The 17,125-nt window shown below is 35.2% G+C and overlaps 1 pseudogene; it reads right to left on the bottom strand.

Moving 5' to 3' along the window:
* Window positions 1-13,841: 13,841 nt before the first annotated feature.
* On the bottom strand, window positions 13,842-14,682 carry LOC115499564 (annotated as a pseudogene).
* Between the last annotated feature and the right edge of the window lie 2,443 nt (window positions 14,683-17,125).

Genomic DNA, 17,125 nt, shown 5'->3' with positions numbered 1-17,125 from the left:
AACTATAAGTGGACTGTAAAATAGCTCAATGAGATCAATACAAATCTTGAAAAAATTCTCTTGTTTCAACCACACACTTGGCATCTTATCACATGGCCTTTACTTCTTTTTAACTAGCTTGCAAACTCTTTAAAGATCTGGATGTTATCATACATTGCCTTTTTTGTTTGTTATCCATGTCCTTAAATGTTTAATTTTCAAAGTAATGACTTGTTATACACATAACAGCAGCTTATGACAAACCAAAGTGTCACTACTCATTGGAATAATCTATCCAAATTTACACAGAAGAGATTGGTATTGAAAGCTCAGTGACCCACGAAAGAAACTTATTCAATGCCTAAAATTGAAACATTAGTCTTTGTTCTCTTCTTTCCTTTCTGGCACTTGAGACAATCAAGGCCAGAACTCTGGATTTACATTAAATATAAATTGAATCCTATTGAGGGAGATGCATTTGCTGTACTTTTCAGAAGCATTGCTTCAAGCCTCTCAGTGATGAAATTTCAAAGATATAATTTCATTCTTGTTTTAAATTAATCTGCATATTAAAGAACAAAAATAATTGAAGGACACATTTCATATTTTTCAGACAGATACCCACTTCAAAAATTTATCAGCAGTTCAAAACTCATAAAGAAATTTGAAGTGTTTCATAGGTGAATATATTTTTTAAAAAATACAAGACTGAATGTCTTCAAGATCAGACTTAGATTTTTATTAGGTTTTATTCTGTTTTTCACATATATGGTGTTATATCAATTTATAGATTTTAGTTTTTAAAAATATGAAGGAATGCAATTAAAAGTTATGACAATGATACAAGAACTTTTAAAACTTAAATCGGTGTTTTGCATGTTTATGTTAACCAACGATCATTTCCGAGCTCTTCCTGGAATTAGAAAATAAGTCAAGCACAATTGTATTAATTACCATTTTCTTTGAATTAAATATAATATAAATTGTCCAAATGCAACTTGCCATACTCAATGCCAAGCCAAAAAACTTAGCAGTAATATCAGCTAAATCCTTAAGATGTGCTGAAAGAATTCTAGATTTTATTTGTTTGTTTTGTGAAATCTCCATAATATTTTGCTGAGAGCATTACTCACTTTTCCTCCAAAGGATTTGAATTTTGCATCTCAAACTTTTTAAAAGAGTTTTACTGATGGTGCAGTGTTGATCACTCTACTTCCTGTCTCTCTTTCCCATGAACACTAAATCATCACATCTTCACCCCCACTGTGATTGCCCTTAGTGTTTCATCAGAACTAGGAAAACTCAATTAGTCTATATTTATGAGGAAATCTCTCTAGGAATAGACTATGTCCCTCCAAAATGGTGTTTACGTACGTAGAGTGACAAAACTTGAATTCTGCTTATAGTTCACTTAGATTAAACAATGGACTTGCTGCTGCCTACTTTACCTACATTTTGCAGGGATTGGATGACTTCTGTTTAAGACGTAAAACAAACAAACAAAAAACCTACTTTGTTAACATAAGTGAAGTTAAAATATGAGACAGTCACAGTTATTAAGATTCATAACAATAGGGATCCTTTGTTTCATATATTTGTTATATAATTTATTCAGAATTTGTAGGAGATAGTGCTAGCTGTCAGAAAAACCCATTCTCTCATTTTTATAGGACATGCAGCTAGACGACGTTTTGTAGCCTCTTTTGCTCTTGGGTAGGGCCATCTGCCTTAATTTTAACTACTGGAATGACAGTGGAAGGGATGTGTGCCCCGAGGCTTGTCACGCTGAAGCTTTCCATGTTTGGGCTTTCATACTTTTTCCTTCTCGAATGGCTTCATACAGAAAATGACATCCTTTTGAGGATGATGTAGCCACTAGGTGAATGAACTTTTGGTGCCTGAATGAGGAAAGTTTATCAATGACAAACTGAATCTTTCATTTTCCTGGAAAATAAAAGTGTAGGTCTGTTTATATCCCAAGCGTAGTCATCTATAATTGATCAGGCCTTATTATTTTTTAAGTGGTTTCTCATGTCTGTAACCAGGGGTAAAGGAGGAGGGGGATATTACTTTTGTACCATTACAGATGTCAGAGAAATTATAAGATTTTTACCTGAAACGCCACTAAATGCCAAATGTTTGGGTTTCAGAGTTATACTATCTATGGCTAACTATTAGTAAAATTTGACATAGATAGGGGATTTTGTAAATATCGATAAGAACAAGAAACAGTAAGGTCGGTGTATAGCTGATATATTATTATAGTTCTTTGCTAAGAATATTAACATTCTCACTAAATTACCTCTGTCCTCCAACTGGTCTTGATTCTGTCATAACTGATGAGGGTTCATATGAATGGTTAGCAGAGAAAAAGATACATACTTAAGATTGATTGATTACATACTTAAGCTGCTTTTCATTTTTCATTTTTAAAGCAGTCCTAGTTTTTCCAGTTTTAAGTAGTTACAAATGGTATCACATAAAGCTTTACCAAAAGATAAAAAGGACAATTTAAATATTGTATGTTAGAAGTAGATGAGGAAGCTCCTTGAGAATACCCAAACAACATTAATGTCTTGAACTTCATAAATCATGAATACGTTACTATAAACATGTGAGTGCCTGGAAATTTCTCTGTGCTTCTCTGTGTGCTGTGTGTCCTACAGTGTCTGTCTGGTCTCCCATACATACATAGGTCCATTGATGTCAGAGGAGTACTTTGTACTCAATTTTTGGTCCTCCGTTTTTTTACATACATGCTAATTTCCCTGGCTATATATAGCTAAACATCTTTGACTATGGAAAATGTGATCACTTGTATTGACTTAACAATATCATTTAGGGCTTTTTAGGTTCTTCCTTGCTCCACACATTGGCTTTCAAAGCTTGAAACTTAAAATCCTCAATGTGATTTTTCTCAGGTATAGCCCACAAAATATAGAAAAAAACAATTATCATATCTATACCATACATTATTAGTAACTCCAAAGTATACTATCATCAGCCTACTGGAATATTCTCCCCTTCCCCTGACTCATACCAAAACCCATCCAGTTTCTCTTTTACAGTCAGTAGGTTAAGTTTAACCTAAATTTTAAATTTAGTTTAATTTAAATATTTAAGTCCCTTATTCAAAGTAAAAGTGTATTAATAGCTATACCATTCCTACATTTTGTCATATCGAAGAAGTTATTCAGAGTTTATAAACTTGATCATAATTTATTGTCTTCATAATGGGAATTTCTATGTGACTAAATAAGGTTTTTAATGCATAATGAAATCCCTTATCATAATAAAAACATAAAAAGTAAATGAACACAGATGGACATCAACAGAAAAATTTCATTTCGAACGAAGCTAAAATAATGTTTTTCCTTAAAAATACTTAATTTTTCTCTGCATTTGATTTATTTCTATTTAATTTTACCTGAATAATTTGGAATAATGTGCAGTTGATAATGACACCTTCTTCCTGATGATCAACAGGAAGACACTCATCTTTAATGATATCATCAATATTCCTTTTCACAGAAAACCTTTAGACAGAACTAAAGCTTTTGTTCATTTACTATCATTTAGGATATCTAAATTTTGTTTTCAGAAAAGTCCTGCACTTTAACATTCAAATGATATATTTAAATATGTGAATTATATATATTAAACAAGGTGGAAATGAAATTTAGCTAACAAGCATTTGTTGTCCCTGTGGTACTGACCTGTTCAGAACCACTTAGACATACACCATAGTTCTTTATGCTATAGGATAAGGATTACAAACTATACACATTGAAGCCAGATTTTCAGAAAGATTTCTAGGAGTATTTGACATCTGTGTGCACAGGCTGAATTACACAAATAGCTACATTTTACCTTAAACTTGTCTCATCTCAAGTATTCAAAATGCTCTGCCTCTCTTAAATAACCATGAAATTTAGAACCGACATTCAACACATAAAAGAGAACTTTATTCAAGTGTTAAGGCAAAACACTGAAAATTAAAATCAAGATCATATTTCCTGTCCTCCCCTAACATGATAGAGGTAGAGAATTATGAGTGAGCTCTGCCCCTTCAGCCGTGACCAGGTGCTAATGGAAGAAACAACTCTCTAGGTAGCCTAAGAGTTGTAGAAGGGTTCTTGAGGATAGCTGCCATTATTTTGCCCAACGATTTTTATATAGAGAGAAGAGAGCCTGGTGATACATTTTCCTGAGCGATAAGTATCCAGAAAAAAAAAGTTAATATCTTCTGGTGAAAAAGGGGTTTTTTGTTAGTTTGTTTTTTGTTTGTTTGTTTGTTTGTTTTTTGCTTTTTCACTGAAAATTGAGAGTTATAGGATTTATTACATCTCTGTCTCAGGGTATGATACTTGGAAATTGTAGCTTGTGCTGAAAACTATAGGTTTTTCCTCCCCCTTTACTACATATTACTTCTGTCATTTTTATTGAAATATAGTTAGCATACGACATTATATTAGTTTTAGGTGTACAATACTATTTTCACTGAATTGACAATCTATGATTTACACAATGTTCAACACAGGAAGCCTAGCCACCATATGTCACTTCACAATGTTATCACAATACTATGCTATATTTTCCATCCCTGTGACTTACTTATTTTATTTTATTAATGTTTATTTATTTTTGAGAGAGACAGAGACAGAGCATGAGCGGGGGAGGGGCAGAGAGAGAGGGAGACACAGAATCTGAAACAGGCTCCAGGCTCTGAGCTGTCAGCACAGAGCCTGACACGGGAGGCGGGGCTCGAACCCACGAGCTGTGAGATCATGACCTGAGCTGAAGTCAGATGCTCAACTGACTGAGCCACCCAGGCGCCCCTGACTTATTTATTTTAACTGCAGGTATTACTTTATTTGTTCTTAGTAAATTACTTTTTGGTCTTTTCTCTTTGTGGTTTTATTATAGTCTTCATGCAATTTAATAACATAATAGCACAAAAAGTAAATAAAAACATGCATTTGTAGGTGTGAATGTATGTGTGTAATTGTATATCTTTTGTTTAAAAAATCTAATCCATTTTCTAATTTTACAAAGCTATTATATATTTTCTTCTTTATTAATTTACACATTTTTAAATAAACCTGTAACTTTAGTTACAAGTAAGTTAATAGAGGTACTAAAGTAAATTTGGATGAAGAAGAGACCAAAGTTTGAGTGCAGGAAAAAAAAAATGGTAAAGAGATTTTAATAATTTGATCCATCTCTAGCTTCACCTAATCCCCAGAGGAAAGAAACACATCATAGTGGGTATGTGATAATAGCACTTCTCTCTCTCTTCTATGACATGAGAAACTTTGGAGCTACGTTGTGAGAAGGTGAAAACTGCTCAGATTTTTGCCATCTTCCATGAAAGGTTAACTCTATCATTCTGAGTAATGTTAACAAAATAACATCTGTTTTGCTTACTCCCTGCTTTTGGGAAAAGGTCAGCTTTCCTAGAAATAGTATTTCGTATTTAGCACCCAGTTTTCCTTTTTAGTGATCCTATTAAAAATATTTCAACTTAATTAGAAAAAAAAAGATGGTTGAAGATATAATAGAGATCTAAACTGAAGTTGTGCAGGCACACATATGAATATGGGCTTTATAAATTGATTAATATTTGGAAATAATATAGAGAGTTTAAATATAATGTATTGAAGTTTGTAATATTATTATGCATACTATTTAATGTACATACTATTAATTTATAAAATAAAGCATTTGAATCATGAATAATAAATAGAAAACAATTCTATCTGCTTATATATTTATCAGCTCATATTTCTTTCTACCTGGCTAAGGAATGTCTTGTTAACAGCTTATGCTTTAGAATGTGCAGAGGCAAAGACATGTTTAGACTTAATTGATATTTTTGGGTATCTGTAGTGCAAGAAAAAGCTAGAAAATTACCTCAAAGCAGCAAGTTGGATAAGGAATTATTGCCATTGGCTAGACCAGACAGCGACCCATTGGTGATGGCCCAAGAATCTGGAAAATGTTCAGATGGATCCCACTGTTAGCCAGCAAATCCTGTAGGTGGATGGGACTGATTGAAATACAACCAATTTTGTTTAACTCTTGGGTACTGTTTTATTATTTATTTATTTTTATTTTTTATGCATTTACTTATTTTATTTTAGCCAGTGTGTAAATGGGGGAGAAGGGCAGAGGGGGGAGAGAGAGAGAGAGAGAGAGAGAGAGAGAGAGAGAGAGAGAGAGAGTTTTATGCAGGCTCTATGCTCAGCGTGAAGCCCAATGTGGGGCTTGACCCCACCATCCTGGATCATTACCTGAGCTTAAATCAAAAGTCATATACTGAACTGATTTAGCCACCCAGACACCCCACCTGTTCTTGATCAAGACGGCAGCACCTCTCCAACAGGTTTCATCATGTGTGATGGTGCCATTACCATACATAAAGTAAAAAGATTCCTTTTTCTGTCCACTTAGTTCATCTCAAGGTATTCCCTACACCTTGGGTATAGGGTCAGAAAGGACACTCTGGTGATGCGTGATGAGTGTCAGAGTGGAGTGACAACTTCAACAGTTTCATTACAACTGCCAAAAATCTCAGGGCAAGGGAAACGATTTTCCACTTGTGGTGGGATAGACATGACAGAGGTCCAAGATTCTAGTTTGTTCCATAAGTAACTCTTCCAACAAGGAGGACTCTAGGCTTTGCCGAGAGTGCAGGTGCTGACTCTGTGACCCAAGGCACAATGGACAGCAAGATGACGAATGTCATAGAATGAGGGTATGTAATAGCCTCTGTCTCCAAAAGGGCTCACTATGCAGCTAGTAAATGGTGTTCTAATGGGGTGTAGTGCAGAGCCAAGAAGGGCATCTTTTGCCTCAGAAGTCCCTAGTTGGTCCAAAACCCCCAGAACACTTAAGAGGAGACTGCTACAGCCTTTACAAATAAAGAGTGCATGGGGTCATGAATAGGAGTCTATTGTATTGCAATTTGGGCACTCTTTAGAGTCTTTTGGTGTAGTGGTGGCATTCTAACTGGACCAGTTTAAGAATAGCAGGATGGATGGGTTTAAGAATACTTTGTAAATGAGGAATGTGTTGCCTCCAGGACACAAATTGGCCTGCATAAATTTGGGCTTATCTTAATGTTGTGCGTATTGAAAGGAAGGTTTAATTGTTTCTTGACAGGGTCAGTGATGGAACAGCCCTTGACTGATGAAATAACACACAGAAATATTAAGTTGGGATGGCCTTTTATTTTGTGTGGGGCAATAACTCATTTTTTTAACCTTTTGTGGGTGATTTGTATCTTTATGTACTAAATAAGTATGTAAAATGCATCTTATAAGATTATTCCTTAAAGATTCCAAATCAGTATTATATTTAGGGGCCTTCTCCACAGACATTTGTAGTTTATTGAGTTTATGGATTGGGTTTGAATTAACCCTTTGTCATGTTTATGAGCCATGGTGCTCAGTGAAGGCCAGAACCTTTGTCACTATGTTTTATAGCTATTTAATAGGGTGATAGCGTCCTCTGTCCTGTTAGGAGTGGTAGATGTAAAACTTCTATGGCCACTTTTTGGAGTCAATGCCATGAGGGTGCCATGGTTGTATTACTCCATAATCTAAGGATCAGAGTATATTTTGGTGACAGAATCATAAGCAACAGCAAAAGCTTCTGTAGGCTCTTAGTCAACCATTTGATTTTAAGAGTATGGACATCAGCAAACCACATTAACTGTTCTTTCACACATGAGCAGCAACCCAATAGGCTCACATAATGTATAGGATATCATTCTTTTTCTTGAGCACTTTATAGAATACGGTCTGATGCCTTGAAAATGTTGCAGTCAAACATTAAATAGGTTCAGACACAGAACCAGTGATCATTGGGTAAGAGACCTTTCCCATGAGTTATGCTAAAATCATCACCTATGACTTATGCTAAAATTGAGGCATAGTATTCAGTCCAATGTGCTTGATAGGCCTATGCCAATACATAATCCCAGAGCTCCTTCAAGGAGAGCCCTGATAGCATATTCCTTTGCTTAAATGCCAATTCTGAAACTTCCAACTTAAGTTGGTTAAATCTATAAAAGAAGGTTGATAGGCTGAGCAAATGCAGCACAAAGCAGCACAAAGTACATGCTTGCAAACAGGTGACAGCAGAGCTAAAAGCACATGGGAACCAATAGCAGCTCAAAGTACAAGCTTGCCAGCATGCCCTTGAGCCACACAGAAGGTCAAAGCAAGAGAACAAAGAACACTGGTGGTAGTCATTGTCTAATACTTACTGTGCCAGCCGCTTTGTGGTTGCCCCATTGAGGGAGGGATCAACTCTCCTCCACCCAAAGTTGGTTCAAGTACTGATACAGATAATGCTAGACGTGTACCAAGAGAGTATAAAGAGATTTATTATTCACATATTGAGGCTTTCTGGGTAGAAAAGAACAGAAATGCAAGGTGGTGTGGAAATATCTTAGGGCAAGTGGCTTTGTTCTCTGTTGTATTTTGGGGCTCTGGTCAGCATAGCATTACTGGATACAGGCTGGGGTTTGTGTGGTTTGAACTTCCCAACTGGCACCAAGGAAGGGAATTTTCAGTCTTATAGGCTCTCCAAGACACCACAAAAAAGGAAAAGGAGCATGGTGAGGCTTGAAAACGTTTCAGTGAAACATCAAAAAAGAATCAGATACCATGTATAATTATCTATTCTTTCTGAGAGCCACATATTGGAAACACTTCAATTTTATTTCTAATGTATGCATGGAAATAGTTACAAATTATCAACAACTAGTATATTTAATTACATCTACAAAATCCCTTTTGCCATGTAAGATAACATAATCAAGGTGTGGTATGTAATTATATTCCTAGTCCCAATTTTGATTTTGTCATACTGTACATTAAACTGTAGGCAACTATATGTGGTTGCAAAGGGCACATGAGCATAGCAAAATGCCAATTCAATCAGAAAAAAAATAATTGAGATTCAAATGTATGTGAATTCATAGGAAGTTGTGTCAACATTATCAAACACATCAAAAACTTTAATGTCCAGGGTAACCTTCTCAGTAAGTGTGTTTGTGTGTGTGTGTGTGTGTATGTGTAATTTAATAGCATTAAAAGACCTGGAGTTGGTAATTTCTGTGGATTTTTTATAACTATAATCCCTTCGTTCTAGGTATTTCCATATAGGTTGTGCCATCGACTAATCTGACACCTTTGTATTTGATGCTAACCACCTATGCAGATTTAAATTTTTGTCCTTTAATTTTTGCTTCTTAAAATGTGATCTATCAAATATTTCAAGCTAAAAAATTCTGAAAATTCTTTGATATTCTTCCTGTTGATTGACAGTAGGATATGTATCTGCTTCTCTTGATTCTGGACTTCTCTGATTGTATAATCAATAAAATATGGTAGAAGTGATGCTGTTTCAATTTCTAGACATCTTCTATTTCAGGTATTTAGGTCCACTAACTCTTGGAGCTATTAGTCACTGTGTAAGAATTCCTACTCTTCTTGGGGGTGCCACACCCAAGGAAATCTAAACTAGACACTTGAACAAGGTGTGTGGAGAGATGCTTGGCCAACACTCAACAATTTGTATCATCACATTTAAGACCTTAAAATGGCCCAAGTGGCCCTATGTTCTCCTGTCCATATTTCTAATAACAGATTCATGGCCAAAGTCAATGTTTGCTGTTGTTTTAAGCCACCACATGTTGGGTTTGTTTGGTACTGATAACTGTAATTAATAACTGGAACATAATTTAATACTTAAAATTGTTGCTGTGACAAAATCCTAAAACATTGGCTTCAGGTCATTTGTCTTGTTTACCAATTTTGGGCTATTAAGAATAAAACTGTAGTAGACAGGATTCTACAAGTGCCCCCAACCCCAGTTTTTCTACCCTAATCCCAGGGATTATGAGTATGTGAAATATCACAGCCAGGATTATATAAGATTGAAAGGTAAAAGGAATTTTGCAGATATAATTAAGTTTACTAATCGGTTTGCCCTTGAGTTAACCAAAAGGGCGTTTATCTGGGTGGGCCTAACATAATCATATGATCCTTTTGAAGCAGAGATTTCTCCTTCTAATAGCAGAAGGGTAAGAGAAATTTAAAGTACTAGAAGATTTTGGGGCATCTGAATGGCCCAGTAGGTTGAGCATCTGGCTCTTAATTTCTGCTAAGGTCATGATCTCTGGGTTGTGGGCTCAAGCTCTGTTTCGGGCTCTGCGAAGATGGTTGGGATTCTCTCTCTGTCTCTGACCCTCCACTGCTTGCTTGTGTGTTTCTCTCTCTCTCTCTCTCTCTCTCTCTCTCTCTCGATAAATAAAAAAAAATTCAAAAATAAAAAATAAACTACTAGAATGATTTGACAACACTGTTGGGAGTTGAAAATGGAAAGACCTATCGGCAAAAACCAAGACTAGCTTGTAGGATCTGAAGGAAACTTCCAGACAGCATCCAGCAAAAAAAAAAATTGGAGGGGGGGGGGGGGTTTCTGTCTTATACTATACAGAACTCAAACCTATCAATAACCTGAATGAAACTGGAAGTATGCTCCTTACCAGATACTTGTAACCTAGCCAAGACCTTGATTTCCACCTTGTGAAACACTAAGGAAAGAATTCAGTCATGCCTACTCATACTTCTGACCTATAGAACTATGAGATAATAATTGAAAGGTGTTCTAAGATAATCAGTTTTTGGCAATTTGTTCCAGTGAAAGAAAATGAATGTAAGCTGCACGTACATTTTGGACATGGCTTTTTTTTTTTTTTTTTTAATAAACACATGTTTTCTTTTGGGTAAATTCCTAGTAGTAGAATTGGTAGGTTATTGGGTAGGACTGTGTTTAACTTCATTAGACAATTCCTGTGAAAATGTTTCCCCAAATAATTGTATCACTTTATATTTCCACTATAAATGTGAAAATAAGATCTTCAATTTTTCCACATACTTGACAAAACAATCAGTTTTATCTCTTTAGTTTTAGACATTCTTGGTGTTAGGCAACATTATCTTATTCTGATTTAATTTGAATTTCACCAATGAGTAATAATGTTGAATTTCTTTTCATATTGTCTATATATTCTTTTGTAAATACCTATTGAGAATATTTTTCCAATTTGTAGTTATATGTCTTAATTTGAGTTATTTGAGTTGTTTATATTTTATACATTCTAGAAAAGAGTTCATGATCAGGAATATCACCAACATGCAGCTTACATTTTTATTTGTTTAATGATAACTTTGAGTAACAAAAGTTTTTATTTTTGTGTGTACCCTCTCTACAAAATTGTGTCCCCTTCTATTTATTGAAGATATTATATAATAAGAATTTATAATAATCATTTTGTAGATGTATTGTCATACCCCTTTTACTTTAAATGGCTTCATATTCTACATGGTCACATTTTTAAATAAAATCATGCATAGTATATAAGGTGTTAACATTTAATATCTTTAAGTGATCAGTATATTATTTCAATTAGCTATTTTCATACTTCTAATTAAGTGTGACCTTTTAAAAATAGAAAATTGTTACTGAGATAATATTCTTTGAATCTCATTAAAGTAAACAGATTGGCTTGCAAAAAATCAATTTCAAGATCTCTGTAACATATAAATAGAGGAATACAGTTAATTTCAGATTTCCTTGTAATCAGCAGCCCTATTTTCATACAATGTTGAATAATGAAGGTTAAGAAATTTTTAGCTTCACTTTGTTCTTCCCACTATATAACTCACCTCAAACCACAATTGTTACTCATTTATGACTGTCTCCTCCCCGCCAAAAGTTCTAACGGCCAGTATGAAAGGGAATAAAGATGATTGTTCGAGATTCACCTGAGTGAGGTTATCATCTTATATGTCAGATTCATGGGTTATAGATTTAAATTCTAACTATACCTCTTTAAAACAATTCAACTCACATTGGATAATCAGCATTGTCTTGGACATTTTAGATTGGAGAAGCCAAAGAACGGTGCTGGCCTGAGGTATCCTAACTACGATATTTGTAGTTGTTTTCATTGCTGTTAACTTACAGCATTAATTCATTGTAATTGTTCTGTTTCTTTTTTTGTCTTCCTTTCTTTTTCTGTCTTCTCTAGTTTTAATTGAGCAATTTATATGATTCTATTTCCTCCTCTCAATTGGCACATCAATTATACATTTAAATTAGTTCACTTTAGCTTGTCTGAATCTGTGTTGTAGTGGAGCAGTCAGATGTAATTTGTGTGTGTGTGTGTTTAATCAGCCCATCTGTTTTGCTGCTGTTTTGATAGCATGTCCCATCTTGAGTAACTTCTCTCACCCCTTTAACTATATCCATCCTTTGTCTTTTGATCATAAAGCACATGGATTTTTGTGGTATTTTTGTGTGTGTGTGTGTGTGTGTGTGTGTCCTTGTTTGTTTTTCTTCACAGTTTGACTATTGCTTCCTTTTCTCTATGTACCAGTGGCCTGTCAAGCTGAAAATTTAGACCGTAAACCCACCTCACTTTCAAATTACCTGTTTGCTTTAGATCTGTGGTGGTAGATACATACATACTTTTGCTGACGCCATATTAGTATCTAAAGTGGAATTATCTGAGCCAGCCTGAGGATCTTAGCCAGGTAGAGCATGTGGCCACTCACTCAAGGAGAATGGGCAAATACAATGACCATTTTACCCAGGTAAACTTGATAGTCTTGATGGAAGTGATTTTAAAGGAAAGAAAGGCAAATGTAAATTAAAGTATGTTTGTAGTTTCTTCTAGCATGTGAACAGGACCATATTAGTGCAAAAACATAAATGCCTTAGGAAATGAGTAAAAAAGAACATCATGAAGAAAACTGTGATGTATTTTGAAAAAAATTATGTGTGTGAGATGTGAAAGTACTAGCTATATGCTATATGTGTATAGTTATATATAAATATGGATAGAGAGATTGATTGATTCTATATAGATAGATATATCCTATATAGATACATAGATATATATATGATGATAGATACATAATATTAGTTACAAAAATTTAAGATATCAATGCATTGCATCAGCATGGCCACACTTCCCCTCATGTTTGCATGAGATCCTAGCCATGGGAATTAGGAGAGCAATGAAATAAATAGAATATTTTATGCTTATTTTTTTACCAAAGAGAAAAAGAAAAAAAACTTTTGTTATTTAAACCTCAGCTGATCAACAGTTCATTTTTTTTTCTTACTTTGACTTCAGTAGATTTACTGAAGATAATTTACGTGACCTCAATGAATGGGTTAACTGTATCACAGAGATCAAGATAATAGAGTCATATAAAATTGGACATTGACCTTGCCTTGAGAAATGGAAATTCTGGTAACTGTGTAGAACTGATTGTTCTGGAAAAACAAACACTACTGTGGTTCATCCCAAAGTAGAGTGTAAAGTGATAGACCTTGACTGTTGTGAATGAACACATATATGTAACTCCAGAAGACTTGTGTATAGCCAAAAGTGTGTAAATAACATTTTATTATGCTAAGTATTGACAAATAGTATTGACCTAATTCATGTTGATGGGTGTCTGGACATGATGTTGAAGACTTTACTTCCCATGTGACCCAGCTTCATGGGGTCTTTCTCAGACATCATTGTGGAGAAGTCAATGACCTGTCACAAATAAGAGCCTCTAGAGACACTTAATGAGTGCCCATGGACCAAAGGTGGGCAGAAGAGACACAAATTTATAAGACTGGAGGCTCATTAACTACACTTTTTTAGTCACTTAGACCTGACTTAGCACATCTGAGCTAGCATGAGGAATAGAGGGTTTTTGTTTGTTTGTTTGTTTGTTTTTGTTTTGTATTTTTTGTTTTTGTTTTTGTTTTGGCTAGTTCCATCAATTGTTTTCAATTCTCTTTGATTTTTTCTCCTGGTCTTCTGTTATCTTTTCTGCAGGTCGCTTCTTCAACCCCTTCATTTTCCTAGTTTGTATTTGCTTAGGTCTTGCTTCTGCATATGAATCCTTCCATAAGTTGTGCCAAAAGTGTCATGGGAGACATTTGTCTTCTTCTTTGGCTTGAGGGATTTTGGCATTTTTATAGATAATTTGTAAAGATCATCTGATGCCAGATATGTCCTCCTCAGAACCAGATCCAATGAGGGCCCCATCTCTTCCAATTCAATCCTTGGTGTTTTACAACCAGACTTCTTCAACAGCACCTTGTAGCCTCGAAAGTAAATCTTCCCATTCAGTGCAGTGAAGTGCAGAACATACTCTAAACCAGCCAGGCGGATATTTGATACTGTGGGGCCTCTGAAGAGATCAATAAGAAGATTTTTTAGCCTTCTGTAGTCTTCTGTTACATCAAAATCATCACCAGCAAATATTAACATGGGTTTTGTTCCCTCAAAACATTTACTATTCTTGATGTCTTTTAGAGAAACAAACTTCTCAGTACCTAATTCGATCATATCCAGCACATGGTAGTCATACATATGACCTATTACTAGATTATTTGGCTGCTTCTTATTATGGGAGCCAAACATAAATAAAGACCAATCTGACTTCTTTTAAAATAATTGCAATGATGTCTGATCCTCACATGGTCTTGTAATGTTTTCTTTTTATACAGAACGCCATATGGTTTTGTCAGTGCATACACATCTCTAAGTACTTGTGTCACCAGTAAATTTGCATTTCCCCCTTTAATCAGCATAGCATTTTTAACATTTTCACTAAGTTTTTGAAGTCTGGCTTCTTTTAATAAGGCCAGTTCCAAGATTATGAAATTTGCATTGCTACATAGATAATCTATGTTAGATTGATGTTTATGGCCCCAATTATAGGCGCTCTTTGCCAGATAACTGTACAGAGTCCTGCTTCTCTGACTTTGCAGTAAATCATGTGACTACCTTTGTTCACGGGAATCATTGTAAACATGATACTGTAAGAAACGTGGAAACTCTTTCACATGTCCATTTGCTGATTTTGAACTTTCTCATCTCTAACAAAAGATTATTTCCGAAGTAGGCTACTGGAAGAAAATAAATGCGTGGCCCAATTACCTCTGTTTTCCTAAATGATACCCAGCTAAGTACCAGACATGTGAGTGATTCCAAACATGACCAGAAAAGTTACCTGGCCAAACCTAGGTAAATTGTCTTCCTGAACTTTATAAGCTAAACAAAAGATATAATTTTAAGCCACTGAGATTGAAGGTTTCTTAAGCAACATTATGTGCAGAGTGTAATGTGTGCAGTTTACTTCTCAATTGTAATGTTGACCACTGAGCATGCAGGCTATCTATACATAATTTAAACTGTGGAACACTGAGAACTGTGGGTATTGTAGTGCTTTATACTACTCCTCCGCGTCTAAGTTTTTCCCTAGAAAGTTTTATTTAGATCTCTTCTCTTATGGCATACCCCTCTACTTGAGGTGTATTCATACCCTTTCATTTGACAGCATTTGATTATGCATGTGTGTGTTGGGGGGAGATAAATGTAATCAATGAAGTTATGGAAAACAGAAAATTAGGACAATAACAAAGATTTGTAGGAACAGTAAATCTTAGATTCAACTATAATCTCACCACCCAAAGAAAATTTATTGTCATTTTGTTGTTCATCCTTGACTATTTTATGAAAAGATGAAGATAGATAAATAGGAAGTTTTACTTTTTTTTTTTTCTTCAACGTTTATTTATTTTTGGGACAGAGAGAGACAGAGCATGAACGGGGGAGGGGCAGAGAGAGAGGGAGACACAGAATTGGAAACAGGCTCCAGGCTCTGAGCCATCAGCCCAGAGCCTGACGCGGGGCTCGAACTCACGGACCGTGAGATCGTGACCTGGCTGAAGTGGGACGCTTAACCGACTGCGCCACCCAGGCGCCCCAGAAGTTTTACTTTTATTAATGTTTGTTTAAAATGTTTTCTGGGGCACTTAGGTGGCTCAATTGGTTAAGTGTCTGACTTTGGGTCAGGTCATGATCTCACAGTGGGTGGGTTAAAGCCCTGTGTCGGGCTCTGTGCTGACAGCTCAGAGCCTGGAGTCTGTTTCCAATTCTGTGTCTCCCTCTCTCTGTACATCTCCACCTCTCTCTCTCTTTGTCTCTCTTTCTCTCTCTCTCTCTCTCTCTCTCTCAAAAATGATTAAACATTAAAAAAATGTTTTCTAACTCAAGAAACTTGTATATTATTTATAAGTTTGCTTCATTTATTGTGTCTGGATATATAATGCTTTATTTAGGTCATTTATATAATTTAATTAATTTACTTGTATATTTAATTCATATACATGAAAGATAGAAACATGCCTATTATTACCCACTATTGTAGGTCAGAAAGATTTGCTCCTACTGGACCTGACTGGGTCGGTCATTGTGTTGGATCTCAGCAGGTGGATTAATTCAGTGGGTTTACTCAAAGCAACCAGTATTGACTTCAAGTTGAAATAATTGAAAAGTATTAAGGGTCAGTATAGTAGAGTCAAGAATGGTCCTAAAGTCCAAAACTCTTCAAAGACTGAGTCTGAACACTAGAATGCAAAGGGAGTAAAGTTGGGTTAACATGAAGAGTATTACATTAAAGGCTTCATCAAGATATTTAGTGACTCCTGTATCTTTGCATTGATCAGAATCAGGTCTCAAACATGTGTGTACTCGCAGAGAAAACCCTACCCATATGCTAGAGTTCTTCCTTCTCCCTGTGAAATCTGCACAAAATTCAACTAGGCCGCTTTCCATTTCCATCTTGGTGACTATCCAGTTGACAGATTTAATCTAAAGTTGTGATGACTGATTATAGCATTAACAATCAAATAGGGACTCCAGAATATATTACTTGAACTAAAAGAATTAACGTCTACTTATGGAATTTCCTGGCTATAGAAAACCGATACAAGATAAATCAACCCTAAAATACCTACTGGCACTTAAGACTAGTTTTTCTACTTGGATGCAGAATATTTTGATTGACATTATAGTCAATTCAGTCACAAAATAGCTGTCAGCTGCTTTATGTTCCTGCTCATTCATGTAACCATTTCCCTGTGGCATTTATAGCAAATAGAATTCTTGAACATTTTGGTCCTTATAATCACTGAGAAGATTGCAATTGGATTTTGGTAATCAGTGGTTAACAAAAACTATTACAAACCATTTAAGATCTAGTTCGCTTAT

Source organism: Lynx canadensis, chromosome D4 (genome assembly GCF_007474595.2).
Source record: "Lynx canadensis isolate LIC74 chromosome D4, mLynCan4.pri.v2, whole genome shotgun sequence".
NCBI classification, from domain to species: Eukaryota; Metazoa; Chordata; class Mammalia; order Carnivora; family Felidae; genus Lynx; species Lynx canadensis.
Note: the sequence above shows the minus strand (reverse complement) of the source record. Positions and strands in the feature narration are given on the sequence as shown.